We start from the raw sequence: 12,578 nt of genomic DNA, 5'->3' as shown, positions 1-12,578 counted from the left end.
CCTTAAACAATGGAAGAAAGCGACCCCCTCCAAGCCTAACGAGGGAGCGAAGGCAAAGCAGGACCGAGGGGCCGCCAGGCAGGGAAGGAGACGGGCTCTCAGACGTCTCTGAAGTCCACGGAGTCGCGGAATGTGTGCCCCGAGCCCCACACTGCGCTGTGCCTGCTCTCTCTCTCTCTCCGTCTGTTTGCCTGACGCCATGACGTACACAACAGCTTTCCAAACTTTCCACGTCGGTGACACACCTTTTCGACAATCTTCATCTTGTGACACGATAATGCGAGCGAGCGCAGCGAGCGAGCCGAACCTCCTACAGGGGGTTCTCTCTCCTCTCCGTCTCCCTCTCACTCCTCTCCCTCTCCCTCCTCTCCCTCTCTCTCTATTCTCCATCTCCCTCTCACTCCTCTCCCTCTCCCTCCTCTCCCTCTCTCGCTCCTCTCCCTCTCTCCCTCCTCTCCCTCTCTCCCTCCTCTTCCTCTCCCTCCTCTCCCTCTCCCTCCTCTCCCTCTCCGTCTCCCTCTTATTCCTCTTCCTCCTTTCCCTCTCCCTCTCTCCCTCCTCTGCCTCTCCCTCCTCTCCTCTCCTCTCCTCCCTCTCCCTCTCCCTCTCCCTCTTCCTCTCCCTCCTTCTCTCCCTCCTCTCCTTCTCTCTCTCACTCATCTCCCTCTCTCCTCTCCCTCCCTCTCTCCTCTCCCTCTCTCCCTCCTCTTCCTCTCTCCCTCCGCTCCCTCTCTCCTCTTCCTCTCTCCCTCCTCTTCCTCTCTCTCCTCTCCCTCTCACTCCTCTCCCCTCCTCTCCCTCTCTCCCTCCTCTCCCTCTCCCTACTCTCCCTCCTCTCCTCCCTCTCCCTCTCCCTCTTACTCTCCCTCCTTTCCTTCTCTCTCATCTCCGTCTCCGTCTCCCTCTCACTCCTCTCCCTCTCTCCTCTCCCTCTCTCCCTCCTCTTCCTCTCTCCCTCCTCTCCCTCTCTCCTCTCCCTCCTCTTCCTCTCCCTCCTCTCCCTCTCTCCCTCTCCCTCTCTGTCTCCCTCTCTCCCTCTCCCTCCTCTCCATCTCCGTCTCCCTCTCACTCCTCTTCCTCTCACTCCTCTCCCTCCTCTCCCTCCTCTCCCTTCCTCTCCCTCCTCTCCCTCTCTCCCTCCTCTTCCTCTCCCTGCTCTCCCTCTCCCTTCTCTCTGTCTCACTCTCATTCCTCTCCCTCTCCCTCCTCTCCCTCCTCTCCCTCCTCTCCCTTCCTCTCCCTCCTCTCCCTCCTCTCCCTCCTCTCCCTCTCTCCCTCCTCTTCCTCTCACTCCTCTCCCTCTCCCTCCTCTCCCTCCTCTCCCTTCTTCTCCCTCCTCTTCCTCCTCTCCCACTCTCCCTCCTCTTCCTCCTCTCTCTCTCTCCGTCCTCTTCCTCTCCCTCCTCTCCCACTCCCTCCCTCTCCCTCCTCTCCGTCTCAGTCTCTCTCCTCTTCCTCTCCCTGTCTCCCTCTCTCCCTCTCTCCCGCATCTCCCTCCTCTCCCTCTCCCTGCAGTCTCTGTCTCTCCCCCTCTCTTTCTCTCTCTCTCTCTCTCTCTCTCTGGCTCTCTCCCTCAATATCTCTCTCGCCCTCTCTCTCCATCCTTCAGTCTCTCTCCCCCTCTCTATCCCCCTCTCTATCCCTCCTCTCTCTTTATCTCTCTCTCTCCATCCTTCAGTCTCTCTCCCTCTCTCTCTCTGTGTTTCTCTCCATCGGTATGTCTCTCGCCACCTCTCTCCATCCTTCAGTATCTCTCACTCTCTCTGTCTCTCCCCGCTCTCTCGCTCTCTCCCTCTCTATCACTCCCTCTATCTCTGCCCCCCCATATCTCTGTGGCACCCTTTCGCCGTTCCCCTTCTCTCAGGAACTTCTCGCGTGAGCCGCCCCTGGAAAAGCATTGCCTCTGCTGTTTGTGCATTACAGGGAGCCGTTGGATGTGATATTATTATTAAATGCAACTACTGAGAAATACATTGGACAGAGTCCCCACCTCTCTGCGAACGCCTGAGTTTTCTAATTAATAAGATGCAGTTCCTTGAACCAGTGCGCCAAGCAGAGACTCCTTTCGAAACTGCTCGGAAGCTGCCACTGCCGGGTGTCCGACAAGGTCAAGGAGCAGGAATCATGTTCGCAGTAGCCGGTGCCACTGGCTAAGGCTGGTGCTTGGCAGGCGAGACTGGTGCCTGCTGGGCCCAAGTTGGAGGGAGGCGCTACAGAGCTTATTAAATGCAGCAGACACCCCCCAGCGCAGAGGCCCAACTGGAGCCACATTTCAGGGGGGGGGAGGCTGAAACATTTAGCAGTAGGTAGGGTGGCGCTGCAGGGGCTCTTAGAAGGGGTGAAACATCAACAAAGCCTCTTTTTTTTTTATTTTAAACTTTATTTTTGCATCAAGATAAACAATACAGTCCCCCCCCAAAATTGGCATCAGTATAGATAAATACAGGTGTACACAGTTCACAATCCTAGTATGGTTCTAACGTTGCAGATATAACAGGAGATGTAAGAATCAATCCTCGGGATGCAATGCTAGTATAGAAACCGACAATAAGTAACTTGTGCACAGTCATCAGGGCATTACCCCACCACCTACTCTCCCTCCCCCTCTCCCGCCGCCCCTTCCTCAGGTCCCGATTCCTCGGAGGAGAACAATGGAGCACTAGTTGCATCGGAGTCGCTAGCAGCCGACCCCACAGCGCACATCATACGCCATGCAAGCAAGTCCTCCTGTAGCCGGTCATCTCTACGCGCATGCTGTATGTGCGTTTCTTCAGCCAGTGTCCATTCCCCCACGTCCCGAAGCCACAATGTCATGTCTGGCGCCCTTTGTCCCATCCAGGTAATAGCCACCACCTTGTAGCCAGCACCAAGAGCAGCTTTAGCATTTTATATGACCGATTCCTCTTCCTAGGTTTGGGGACCAGGGCTAACAAGCAATGGAGCGGGGTCAGGTCAAGATGCAGACTCGTGACCTTCCTGATGTGGACTACAACTACTCTCCAGAAGTCCCCGACCAGCGGGTACTCCCAAGCCAAATGGAGAAATCCGGCTCCGACTGAACCACACCTAGGACAGGCATCCGATTTATCTGCAGCAATGCGGTGCAAAGCCACTGGGTTTACGTAAGTGCGGTGCATAAAATTAAAGTGGATTAATTTGAATCGTGCGTTACACGACACCTTCCTAGTGAGTGTCCCTATCCGTTTCCCCTGTCCCGGGTCTAAGGCGACCCCTAGATCCGCCTCCCATGCCGCCCAGGCCGGGGAAATCGGGGGGACCGAGTCAAATCTCATCGCCGTATATAACAGCGTTATCAGTCGCCGTCCTGTGCCGCACGATAGCAGGATATTCAAAGTATGGGACACCTGGGGCGCCTCAGGGAACTGTGGCCAGGTTGCTCTCGCTATGTCCCGCAGGCCTATATAGTGAAGATATTGACCCCCAGTAAGACTGAAGGCCTCCGTAGCTCTCTCCAGGGTCACGAAGGACTCGTCTGGATACAGGTCTGCCAAGGTGTCACAGCCGCCCTCACGCCATTCCCGAAACGACATGTGCTCCTCCATTAACGTGACCGGAGCCAATATCCATACTGGCAGCTCCCTATGAAAAGGGGCCCGTCTCAGCACCCTTTCCACAACTCGCTGCCAAAGTCCCGCAGTGTGTCGGACAATATACGGCAGGGTGTCATCCGCTCCTCTGCCTCGCATCAGAGCCACTTGTAACGTCTTCTCATCTGCGCTACCAGCCAGGAGTCGCAACTCCCAATTATCCGTACCCGCGAACCAGCGCGCAGCTGGTATAAGTTGGGCCGCGTAATAGTATAAATCAAAACGCGGGGCTTCTAGGCCCCCCTCTTCCCAGCGTCCGACCACCGTGCGCAACGTCACTCTGCTGCGCCTGCCCGCCCAGAGCAGGGAGGTGAGCATCGTATTAAGCTTGGTGAAAATGCGAGGAGGAAGGGGACAGAGGGTATTCTGTAGGATATATAATACTCTAGGCAGCATCACCATCTTCGAGACAGCCAACCGTCCCATGAGAGAGAGTGGAAGCGTATTCCAGAAGGACACAGATTCTTGTAGGGAACTAAGCACACGGTCGGCGTTCCGGGCCAGCAACTGTTCATCAGAGACGGCCACCTGGATACCCAGATAGCGAAAGGACTCCATCTCCCACCGCAGTCCCAGGGACGGGAAACCCACACTGGGGTCCTCACCGCAACCCGCAAGGGGAAAGATCAGGGACTTCTCAGGATTAAGGCGCAGTCCAGAAGCTGCACCAAAGCGCTCCAAGTGGCGTAACAGGAGCGGTAGCGACTCCCGAGGGGAGGTCGGTTAGAACAGCACATCATCCGCGTAAAGCGAAACCAAGTGCACCACATCCCCCACTCGTATTCCCCAGGGTGCCATCTCCGCACGGAGTGACACCGCCAGGGGCTCAATCGCCAAAGCGAAAAGGAGCGGTGACAGGGGGCACCCCTGGCGGGTGCCCCTGCCCAGCTGCCACTCCTCACAGCGGGCCGCTCCGAGTCTGACCCTGGCCGTAGGCGCACTGTATAGAATACGGATCCAGGCGCAGAAAAGGGGCCCCACCCCCGCCAACTGGAGCACCTCCAACAGGTACCCCCAGCTATCAACAAAGCCTCTTTAACAAGTACACAGTCTTTTAATGACCTGTGAAGTGCTCGGATGTGGCTGTGTGTGTGCCCAGGAGCTGTGTGAGCCCGGGCTGCCACACACGAGGGGGGGGGGGGGAGTCATTGTCACGCGACACACCCACAGAGTGGAGGCGACACAGTAAGGTGTCGCAGCACACACTTTGGAAAGCTCTGACGTACACTATAAAGCGGGGTCGGCACCCTAATTAGAATTTTAAAAAATAGGCGACCATAACGCGGATCCTCGTGAGGCAGCAAGGCCCATCATTTTCAGACTGGGGGGCGTGTTTTTCTTTCTCCCCTATTCTCCATTGGTTGGAGGAGAGGAGAGAAAGAAACAAAAAAAACACACCCCTCAATTCGAAAAGGACGGGGTTTACAGCGAAAAGAGAACGTCACAGAGACCTCTTCTCCAATGGCTGGCAGCCGTTTAGGAGGCCAGCCAATGGAGAAGATGGGTGGGGTTTACCCACGCTACTCTGAGACATTTAGTCTCGCTGGCGAGACTACGTATGTGCGATGCCTAAGCCAGTCTCGACCTAAAAACCAAGTCCAAAATCTCGTATGTCACATGTTAGGGACAACTAATCAACAGGCTGAATGCCTTTTCAGCCTGTTCCCACTGAACTCTATTACCAGACTTCCGGCAATGTTTCTTGTTGATAAACGGTAGCGCCATCAACGACCAATCGTCATCTGCTACTTCCACATTCCACTCTTTGCTGCTGTATCTTAAGTATATATTCCGTTTTAATAAATTATTTCACGATCTCTAAATACAACAACGGCAATCCCTAAATCTAATAGCGCTGTATCTTATCAGACCAAACGAAGAAAGATTTCATTTAATTACCATTTAATATCTCACCAGTGCTTACTGAGTATTTCCTTCATCGTTGTTAATTAATATAAAGAATGCTGCATTACTGTTAAAGATATGGAAGTTTCAAAGCACACTCTCATTTCGTAGGAAAGTTTTTGCTCCACATGTGGTAGGTGTTGTTTCTTAAAAACAAAGCACTCTGCACCCATGCTGAGGTCAACTATTTTAAGAGCATTTTCTCTGTTGCATCGCAGCTTTGTTATTGTTATCAAGCACGTCCGCTCTTTTCAACTTCAATAATGAAGCATTTAGATTTAAACTAAGCAGTGTTGTCAAGTGCATTACCGCTGCACGTTTTGATGGGATAGTTGTTTCTCAAATCTAAGCACGCTGTGCTTGTGTGTTAGGCCAACTAGCTCTAAGAATCTTTTTTCCCCATACACCACATGTTTGCTTTGGATGTTACTGCTCTAGGGTCTGCCTTTGTTCACCCTGTGCTGCCGCAACACATGCCTGTTATGAGGGACGAGACATCAAAAGAATTGATACACAAACTTCAAGGCAGACACACAACAGCCTCCACGGTCTTGGTATGTCTCCCCCTAGTGTTAAACACCATTACGCTGCACTCTTCTCTCGATAGACTTTAGTGACATCTGAATACATGCTTGGGGAACCTATTAGGGACTTCACAGTCATACGAAAATACCTCAATCACTATTGTAGACACTGCCTATGAGTATTTGGACAGTTTTTAATCTACATGGGCACACTTTATCTTTACACTTAATTGTGAATGCCTAGAACTGTTACGGCCTTCCAGAAGACTTATTTTCTTACCATGCTCACCATCCTATAATTCTTTATTAGGGCGGAGAGTCACCATTAGCTGCATGCCACGGTGAGTTGAGGCACATTTCCCGATGTAAGTGGATTAACCTTTCTTCAGTATATTGTTATATTAGTGAATCTTATTGTCTAAAAATTATTTTATTTTTCACCTATACTAAGAATAACAGACATTGACTATGGTGACCCTTCCTTGCGGTAACCAGGCTGATTCACTTTTACCAAGTCCTCGACCCTAATGTTTTTCTACAGTTACTTAAGACCGCTTGTTTCAGCTCACTAGTTTACTTCTGTATGAAAATCAACTTCCTTACAAAACCATGGTGGATTTGTGGTCCGGTTGCTAACCGGTAATCTTCATCGTCCGTAGTCCATATCACAGTCAATTACTCGTGAGGGGCGCCCACCTCGTAGACAAGACCAAAAACAGGAAGTAGGAGCGGTCCTGCACTAATTCCACCTGTTTAGAGTGGTAAAAGACCTGGTCATACCCCTTCCACGTCCTGATGTGCCAAGCCATCTGAGGCCAGTAAATTCAGGAGACGAGTGAGGGCTGTATCGACTGTGACAAACACTACAAACTAAGGATCACGAAGATTGCTTCATTTATTTATTTAATGCAATTTTCTATAGCGCGAACATTACCCAAAGATGTCAGAGCGCTTTACAAAAGAACCAGCTGGGTTACATAAGGACTTTGGATGACATGAGTTTCATAAGAGATATAAACAGGAAAAGAAATGCAAATGTACAAGTTGTAAAGTCACTTAAGGAAGAGCTACAAACAGATAAACACTGGCAAGCAAACAGAGCATTATCCCTACGTCCTACGTCCTCGTCACAGTCAATTACTCGTGAGGATACCAAAGGCAAGACTGGCCAAAGAATCACAGTAATCAGACAAAAACTGAAGAAGCCTCTCATGAAGTACAAAAAGAACAATTGATGGACAGAATGTAGAACAATGTCATACATTCACCCCAGTACAGAGATCTGGGCCTAAATCCATCATTTTTCTGCTCACCATGCCATTCCAGTTTGGACCCAGCCATATGCAAATCAGTCTTGACCCTGTGCCTCATGGGAATAGTCCAGCCCAAACTGCCAAGCCAGGTCCTCCCTGGACTGGAAACAAGCATCCTAGGACCGGTTTCGGGCTTTCAGCCCTTATCAGACAGGATAGCTTGATTCCAGTGGCATGGAGAGCATGGGACTCACGTCCGAGCATACCCGTCCCACTCGGGGTGACAAATGCAAAAACAACAGTTGATGGACTGAATGCAGAACAATGTCATACATCCACCCCAGTGCAGAGATCTGGGCCTGAATCCATTGTTTTTTTGCTCAACATGCCATTCCAGTTTGGACCCAGCCATATGCAAATCAGTCTTGACCCTGTGCCTCATGGGAACAGTCCAACCCGAACTGTCAGGCCAGGTCCTCCCTGAACTGGAAACAAGCATCCTGGGACCAGTTTCGGGCTTTCAGCCCTCATCAGCCAGGATAGCTTGGTGAGAAGTGAGAGCCAGAGACAGTGAGGGGCCAGGGTTCAGGTGAGAAGTGAGAACCAAATACAGGGAGGGGCCAGGGTTCAGGTGAGAAGTGAGAGCTACATGCAGTGAGGGGCCAGGGTTCAGGTGAGAAGTGAGACCTACAGACAGCGAGGGGCTAGGGTTCAGGTGAGAAGTGAGAGCCACAGACAGTGGGGGGCCAGGGTTCGGGTGAGAAGTGAGAGCCACAGACAGGGAGGAGCCAGGGCTCAGGTGAAGAGAAGTGAGAGCCACAGACAGTGAGGGGCCAGGGTTCAGGTGAGAAGTGAGAGCCACAGACAGTGGGGTGCCAGGGTTCAGGTGAGAAGTGAGAGCCACAGACAGGGAGGAGCCAGGGCTCAGGTGAAGAGAAGTGAGAACCAAAGACAGGAAAGGGCAGGGTTCAGGTGAGAAGTGAGAGCTACATGCAGTGAGGGGCTAGGGTTCAGGTGAGAAGTGAGACCTACAGACAGTGAGGGGCCAGGGTTCAGGTGAGAAGTGAGAGCCACAGACAGTGAGGGGCCGGGGTTCAGGTGAGAAGTGAGAGCCACAGACAGTGAGGGGCCAGGGTTCAGGTGAGAAGTGAGAGCCATAGACAGTGGGGGGGCCAGGGTTCAGGTGAGAAGTGAGAGCCACAGACAGGGAGGAGCCAGGGCTCAGGTGAAGAGAAGTGAGAACCAAAGACAGGGAGGGGCCAGGGTTCAGGTGAGAAGTGAGAGCCACAGACAGTGAGGGGCCGGGGTTCAGGTGAGAAGTGAGAGCCACAGACAGTGAGGGGCCAGGGTTCAGGTGAGAAGTGAGAGCCACAGACTGTGAGGGGCCAGGGTTCAGGTGAGAAGTGAGAGCCACAGACAGTGGGGGGCCAGGGTTCAGGTGAGAAGTGAGAGCCACAGACTGTGAGGGGCCAGGGTTCAGGTGAGAAGTGAGAGCCACAGACAGTGGGGGGCCAGGGTTCAGGTGAAGAGAAGTGAGAGCCACAGACTGTGAGGGGCCAGGGTTCAGGTGAGAAGTGAGAGCCACAGACAGTGGGGGGCCAGGGTTCAGGTGAGAAGTGAGAGCCACAGACCGGGAGGAGCCAGGGCTCAGGTGAAGAGAAGTGAGAACCAAAGACAGGGAGGGGCCAGGGTTCAGGTGAGAAGTGAGAGCTACATGCAGTGAGGGGCCAGGGTTCAGGTGAGAAGTGAGACCTACAGACAGTGAGGGGCCAGGGTTCAGGTGAGAAGTGAGAGCCACAGACAGTGAGGGGCCAGGGTTCAGGTGAGAAGTGAGAGCTACAGACAGTGAGGGGCCAGGGTTCAGGTGAAGAGAAGTGAGAGCCACAGACTGTGAGGGGCCAGGTTTCAGGTGAGAAGTGAGAGCTACAGACAGTGAGGGGCCAGGGTTCAGGTGAGAAGTGAGAGCTACAGACAGTAAGGGATCAAAATATAATATATAAAACCTGTGTGATGTCCATCTGTAGTGTTATCACTTGATTACTGTATGTGGTCACAAATGCTTTACACACTGCCTCTGTGATAAGCCTGTCTGCTTGTGCCAAACTACCAAGGGGGTGTGCAGGGGTTATTTTAGGAGTGTACCCCCTTACCCCTCTGACTAGAGGCAAGGGTCCCTAATTGTCACAAGTACCTACCTGTGCCAACTAGATACCCCCAAATCTAACAGTAGGGATGAAGGGGGAACCCCAGCGCCGTTACCTGAGTTTGTGTGTTTAGTTCTGCTGCATGTATGACCCCCCCCCTGCCCCTCAGCTGTGAAGTCCTCAGGGCTGGACTCACTCACCTTTGATCTTCTTCACTCTTTCCATCAGGTAGGAGTGCTGCGAGCAGAACCTCTTCTCGGTGTGTTCACGTTCAGCAGAATCATCCTCGGGCTTACAGATCGTCAAATTTTGAGTCCTGAGAACAAGATAAGAGTCAGAGCAGAGATCAGCGGCACACAGGCAAGAGGTGTCAGCCAGAGGCAAGAGGTATCAGCCAGAGGCAAGAGGTGTCAGCCAGAGGCAAGAGGTATCAGCCAGAGGCAAGAGGTGTCAGCCAGAGGCAAGAGGTGTCAGGCAGAGGCAAGAGGTGTCAGGCAGAGGTAAGAGGTGTCAGGCACAGGCAAGTGGTGTCAGCCAGAGGCAAGAGGTGTCAGCCAGAGGCAAGAGGTGTCAGGCACAGGCAAGAGGTGTCAGGCACAGGCAAGAGGTTTCAGGCACAGGCAAGAGGTGTCACCCAGAGGCAAGAGGTGTCAGGCACAGGCAAGAGGTTTCAGGCACAGGCAAGAGGTGTGAGGTAAGAGGTGTCAGGCCGAGGCAAGAGGTGTCAGGCCGAGGCAAGAGGTGTCAGGCAGAGGCAAGAGGTTTCAGACACAGGCAAGAGGTGTGAGGTAAGAGGTGTCAGGCAGAGGCAAGAGGTGTCAGGCAGAGGCAAGAGGTGTCAGGCAGAGGCAAGAGGTGTCAGGCAGAGGCAAGAGGTGTCAGCCAGAGACAAGAGGTGTTAGGCACAGGCAAGAGGTTTCAGGCACTGGCAAGAGGTGTCAGGCACAGGCAAGAGGTGTCAGCCAGAGGCAAGAGGTGTCAGCCTGAGGCAAGAGGTGTCAGCCTGAGGCAAGAGGTGTCAGCCTGAGGCAAGAGGTGTCAGCCTGAGGCAAGAGGTGTCAGGCAGAGGAAAGAGGTGTCAACCAGAGGCAAGAGTTGTCAGGCACAGGCAAGAGGTGTCAGGCAGAGGCAAGAGGTGTCAGGCAGAGGCAAGAGGTGTCAGCCAGTGGTAAGAGGTGTCAACCAGAGGCAACAGGTGTCAGGCAGAGGTAAGAGGTGTCAGGCAGAGGTAAGAGGTGTCCGGCACAGGCAAGAGGTGTCAGGCAGAGGCAAGAGGTGTCAGGCAGAGGCAAGAGGTGTCAGACAGAGGCAAGAGGTGTCAGACAGAGGCAAGAGGTGTCAGACAGAGGAAAGAGGTGTCAACAAGAGGCAAGAGGTGTCAGCCAGAGGTAAGAGGTGTCAGGCAGAGGCATGAGGTGTCAGGCAGAGGCAAGAGGTGTCAGCCAGAGGCAAGAGGTGTCAGCCAGAAGCAAGAGGTGTGTTAGAAAGGCGATCCCGGGGGAGGCAGAAGATGTCTGACTGACCACCCCTAGGTCCACCTCTCCGTCGAGAAGTAGCCGAGCGTTATCGAGAGGACCCCTGGGTGAGGGCCCTCTCCTATGATCGTACAGTAGAGTAACCACAACACTACAAACGGACACCACACAAGAGGTTAAGTTCTTAAGCTTTATCAGGAATACAGCTTGCTTGCTCTCAGCGGTATGTACAGGCAGGTCGAGGGATCTGTAGAGTCTCGTAAAAGGGACAGGGTAGCGGGACAGTCTCAGTATGGGTGCAGGAAGGGATACCCTGCACACAGCTCTCAATCCTCGAGCCGGGGGGTTCCGAGAGGTCGAGCCGCGGCAGCGCCAGCAGGACTCGACAGGTGGTCTTTAACGGAGAGGAGGCCGCGGCAGCGCCAGCAGGCCTCGAGGTGGTTTCAGCGAAGGTTGGCCGTGGCAGCGCCAGCAGGCTCTCAAGATAGTTCAGCGGAGGTGGGCCGCGGCAGCGCCAGCAGGCTCTCAAGATGGTTTCAGCGAAGGTGGGCCGCGGCAGCGCCAGCAGGCTCTCAAGATGGTTCAGCGAAGGTGGGCCGCGGCAGCGCCAGCAGGCTCTCAGGATGGTTCAGTGAAGGTGGGCAGCAGCAGCGCCAGCAGGCTCCCAGGGTAGCTTTCGGTTACAGGAAAATGAGTTCTTCTGGTGTCGGCCGCGATAGCGTCAGCAGGGCTTTCCAGTCCAGGATACAACTGCCGTCCTACTCCAGGGCTGGCCCAGATATAGGACTGGAGTCCTTTGATGTCCGGACCCTCGCGCCTGGGGGCCAGAGGGGCCGGGATGATGGTGTCCAGACGCCCAGCAGGGGGGTGGAGCCAGTGCCCAGGGAGGCCGGAGGGCGATCGATACCAGGTGTCCGGGGACGGCTGGAGGCCCATCGAAACTCCCCTCCTCTTGGATCTGTTGAGTGGCCACTCGACCAACTGGGGGGATCCTGGTGCCTCGATGTCGGGGCTTCACTGGGGCCGGGGCCGAGGCCACGTGTTCGTGACGTGGTGGGCCCAAGATGGAGTCGGGCCCACCATGAGATCCGGTAGAGGTTCGGAGTCGTCTTCAGCTCCGTCATCGGTCGCTAGCAGCAGACTTAGTTCAGTGCGGGCAAAGTGCGGCTTGAGCCGGTTAGCGTGTAGAACCCGGAGGGGGTTCCGGGGGGACTCCATGTCCACCAAGTAAGTGACGGGGCTCTTGCATTCCACCACTTTGAAGGGCCCCGTCCATTTGTCCTGGAGGGCACAAGGTTCAACCGGGGACATGACCCAGACCTGCTGGCCCGGCTCGAATTCGATGGACGAGGCGTTCTGGTCATACCAGCGTTTCATCTCCTCCTGACTGGCCTCCAGGTTGGCCTCGGCAAGTTCCCGGAACTTCCGAGTCTGGTTGCGGAGTGTCAGGAGGTACTGGTAGACATCTGGTGGGGCACCTCGGACAGCCGTCTCCCAGCCTTCTTTGACCAGGCTGAGGGGGCCTCGGACCGGGTGCCCATACAATAGTTCAAAGGGGCTGAAACCCAGGGACTTCTGGGGTACTTCTCGATATGCAAACAGGAGGCAGGGCAGCAGGACGTCCCATTTGCGTCGTAGCGGCTCCTCTAGGCCCTTGATCATTCCCTTC

The 12,578-nt window shown here is 54.2% G+C and overlaps 1 long non-coding RNA gene across 4 annotated transcripts in view; it reads right to left on the bottom strand.

Moving 5' to 3' along the window:
- LOC144768252 (uncharacterized) overlaps positions 1–12,578 on the bottom strand; it is a 215,675-nt gene that overhangs the window by 13,180 nt on the left and 189,917 nt on the right. For all 4 annotated transcript variants that reach the window (XR_013598509.1, XR_013598510.1, XR_013598506.1 and 1 more), the window contains exon 3: positions 9,635–9,750. This is a non-coding gene — a long non-coding RNA (uncharacterized LOC144768252). The remainder of the gene's footprint in view (positions 1–9,634; positions 9,751–12,578) is intronic.

The sequence above is a fragment of the Lissotriton helveticus genome, chromosome 1_1 (genome assembly GCF_964261635.1).
Source record: "Lissotriton helveticus chromosome 1_1, aLisHel1.1, whole genome shotgun sequence".
Taxonomy (NCBI): Eukaryota; Metazoa; Chordata; class Amphibia; order Caudata; family Salamandridae; genus Lissotriton; species Lissotriton helveticus.
Note: the sequence above shows the minus strand (reverse complement) of the source record. Positions and strands in the feature narration are given on the sequence as shown.